Source organism: Solanum tuberosum, unplaced genomic scaffold (genome assembly GCF_000226075.1).
Source record: "Solanum tuberosum cultivar DM 1-3 516 R44 unplaced genomic scaffold, SolTub_3.0 scf00227, whole genome shotgun sequence".
NCBI lineage: Eukaryota > Viridiplantae > Streptophyta > Magnoliopsida > Solanales > Solanaceae > Solanum > Solanum tuberosum.
In genome coordinates this window covers 907,622-912,076 of record NW_006239150.1, presented here as the reverse complement: position 1 = coordinate 912,076, position 4,455 = coordinate 907,622, and positions in this window count along the sequence as shown.

Sequence of the window (4,455 nt, the reverse complement as noted above, 5' to 3'; positions counted from 1 at the left end):
TTACATACATTTTGTAACACTCCCCTCAAGTTGGAGCATAGATATTAACCATGCCCAACTTGTTGCAAAGGTAATCGACTTGAGTTCCATTTACCGCCTTCGTAAGCAAATCAGCTAGTTGCTCTCCTATCTTCACGTAGCTAGTAGAGATCAAGTTTTCTTGAATCTTCTCACGAATGAAGTGACAGTCATTCAATATGTTTAGTTCTTTCATGATACACTGGGTTTGAGGCAATATGAAGAGCAGCTTGATTATCACACCAGAGTTTTGCTGGCATATGATGCTTTAACCCTATTTTAGTTAAAAGATGATGTATCCACATAATTTCACATGTAGACTGTGACATAGCTCTGTACTCAGATTCTGCACTGGATCGAGATACAACACTTTGCTTCTTAGTCTCCATGCTACCAAGTTTCCTCCAACAAAGATACAATAACCTGTAGTGGATCTTCTATAAATCTTGGAACCAGCCCAATCAGCATCTGCAAAACACTCAATATGAGTATGGTTGTGATTGTTATACAATATGCCAAGTCCAGGAGCTCCTTTCAAGTAACATAGAATCTGTTCCAAAGCTGCCCAATGTTCGACCGTAGATGCAAACATGAACTGACTTACAACACTTACAGCGAAAGCAATATCAGGACGAGTCACAGTGAGGTAGTTTAACTTCCCAACTATCCTCCTATACCTCTCTGGATTATCAAAAGGGTCGCCATCTTTCATGAGATGCACATTGGGAACCATTGGAGTACTGCAAGGTTTTGGCTACCAATTTTCCAGTTTCTGCAAGTATGTCAAGAACATACTTTCTCTGAGATAGAAGAATTCCCTTCTTGCTTCTATTTACTTCTACTCCCAAAAAATATTTCAACTGCCCCAAGTACTTTGTATGAAATTTAGTATGTAAGAAAGACTTAAGGGAAGAGATCCCCTCAAAATCACCTCCTGTGATGACAATGTCATCAACATATACAACAAGAAGGATAGTGCCAACTTCAGATTATCGATAGAAGACAGAGTGATCACATTTGCTCATTTTCAGTCCAAACTCCTGAATGACCTCACTGAACTTGCCAAACCAAGCTCGTGGACTCTGCTTCAAGCCATACAAGGACTTTTTCAAATGACAAACTTTCTTAAACTCTCCTAGAGCAATAAAACCGGGTGGTTGTTCCATATGGCACTTCCTCCTTTGAAGATCACCATGAAGGAATGCATTCTTGATATCTAGCTGATGTAAAGGCCAATTCTCAGAAGCAGTTAGAGAAATGAACAAGCGTACAGAATTGAGTTTAGCAACCGGAGAAAAAGTGTCTGAATAGTCCACCCCATAAGTCTGAGCATATCCTTTAGCTACAAGCCTAGCCATAAGTCTTGCCACGGAACCATCTGGCATAACTTTAAATGTGAACACCCACTTACATCCTACTGGTTTCTTCCCAATGGGTAAATCCACCAAATTCCGTATGTGATTTTCCTCTAATGCATGTATTTCCTCAAGCATTGCATTTGACCATCCAGGATGATGCAAAGCCTCCTTCACTGTTTTGGGTACAAAAATAGAGTCTAGAGAAACAATCAATGATCTAGATGTAGGAGATAAGCAATCATAGGAAACAAAGTTAGCAATAGAATATGTGGATTCGCAAGTCCTTGTACCTTTACGAAGAGCAATAGGGAGGTCAAGTTGTTCTGGAGGATCAGATAGAGGAGTTGATGTAGGACCTGTATCATCAGTCTTTCGTCTCCTCGAATAAACTTGAACAATTGGCGGTCTTGTTGGAACATGTGTTGGTGGCACAGTAGTCAAGTGGTGCTCAATAGAGTCACTAGGAGGTGGAAGAATAGCATCACTTGATTCCACAACACGAGTAACATGATAAACTAACCACTCATCTTCCTCCCCCTGACTTGTAATTTTAGGAGGAGAATAGAAAAATGGTGTAGTCTCTGAAAATACCACATCATTAAACACTAGATATTTGCCAAGTTCAGTAGAATAACATCGATACCCCTTTTGAAGACAAGAATAACCCAAGAAAACACACTTCAATGCCTTAGGGTCCAACTTAGTAACAGATGGTTGTACATCTCGAACATAACATGTACTTCCAAATACCTTTGGTTCCACCGGAAATAATGACTTGTTTGGAAAGAGAACACTGTAAGGCATATTACCAGCAAGAACTGTTGATGGCATGCGATTAATCAGAAAACAAGCCGTAGAGACTACATCGGCCCAAAATTGTTTAGGAACTTTCATTTGGAACAAAAGTGCTCGGGCTGTCTCAAGTAGATGTCTATTCTTCCTCTCAGCAACTTCATTTTGAGAAGGTGTATCAACATAAGATGACTGATGGAGGATACCGTGTTGTCTCATGTAGGATTGAAACTACTCTGACATGTATTCTTTTGCATTATCACTCCTTAAAATATGTACAGAAGCATTGAATGAAGTTTTGACTTCAGCATAAAAGACACAAAAGTGAGTAAACACTTCAGAGCGACTTTTCATAAAATAAATCCAACTCATCCGAGAGAAATCATCCACAAAAGTAACAAAATATTTATGTCCAGTTTTGGAAACAACTGGACATGGTCCCCAAACATCCGAATGAATTAACTCAAAAGCTGATTCAACTCGTTTATTAATCCTTGGACCTAATGTGATGCGATGATGTTTTGCAAATCGGCATGATTCACACTCCAAAGAAGGAACATTTTGAAACTGGGGGCATAACTTCTTTAATAAAGGTAAAGAAGGGTGTCCTAATCCACAATGTGCTTCAAATGGAGACAAGACACTTGAGTAGGCAACAAATCGAGACTCATATTCATCAAGGATATATAGACCATCAATTACATGTCCTTTACCAATAACCTTATGCGTCGCAAGATCACGAAACAAGCAATGATTAGGATAGAACTAAACATAACAATTAAGATCTCTAATAAGTTTACTCACAGAAATCAAATTGAAGGCCAACTTTGGTAGATTTAATACAGAGGACAAGGTAATAGAGGAGGTTGCTTTGACGGTTCCAGATCCCACAATGTTACATGTTGACCCATCGGCTACTGTTATAGGAGAGGGAGCTTTGTGTGATTGAAAGGTAGAAAATATGTTCTGATTACCTGTCATGTGATCTGTAGCACCTGAATCAATCACCTAGTTGTTTGAAGATGAGATCATACATGCTTTTCTTGAATCAACAAGGGTAGTAACTGCAGTGAATTCTTTAAGGGATTCTTGATACTGAGAGAACTCTGCAAACTAATCTGCCGAAACCAAAATTGTCTTATCCTTCTGATTTGTAGCCATATTTCCTCCTTTCTAATTGTTTGAGTTATATTTTCCAACTCAAATACCCAAAGTAGCAATATGGGAGAATCCAGGAAACACAAACAACAAATACAATCCAATACCAACAAAATAATTATAGTGGGGGCTCAAACTTCAAGAACAAAGGAAGACGAGAGACCAAAGGAACCAGAAATCAAGAACAAGCATCCAGAAAATACTATTCATTCAATGTTTAACAGTATTCAACAATCGCAGCAGCACCAAACAGAATACCATATCTGAATCGCAGAAGCTACAGAGAAATATGCAAATGATGTAGTATCGTTTTCTGAGAAATTAAAGTGATGTTACTTTAGCATATAATTCTACTCGGCAACATATATAATAACTTTGTAATCGAATAGAAGTTCATATTTTATTCCAATAGATAAGCAAGATATAAATACAATATACTAGGTGCTAATTTAGGAAAGAAAATAAAGAGGGATTCCTACAAATCTGCTAGCTAATTATGAAGGATTCCTACAGATCTACTAGCTAAAAATATGCCTATGTATACTACTAAAATGATGTCTATATACATTTTGTAACAAACTTCAAGAACGAGATGTAATAAATTGAGTAATTGCTGAAAGAAAACATACTAAAAAGGGTAAGCAAAAAGTCTATAATGAAAAAATATCACGAAAGAAATATCTACATAATATGTTTCACTGCAGTATCTTCCGTCTCTCAGTATGAATCTTCATCTCTCTTTCCAACTGTTGAAGTTGCAAGTACTGTTTCTTTTCCAGTTGAATCAGGAGCTTCTCTTTCAGAAGCTCATAACGCATTGTAATTACTGTGGCTTCTCCTCAACTATCTTCTGTCTCTCGGAACGGGCACGAATCATCTGCCCATATTCCTCCAGAGCATTTCTCAAATTATGAACAGTACACAATGCTTCCCCCTCTCCCAGCCGTCTTGTTGGTGGTGCCATCATTCTCTAGCCTCTTCTAATTTGTACTTTGCTTCTTACTCCTCCATGCTACCAAGTTTCCTCCAACAAAGATACAATAACCTGTAGTGGATCTTCTATTAATCTTGGAACCAGCCCAATCAGCATCTGCAAAACACTCAATATGAGTATGGTTGTGATTGTTAT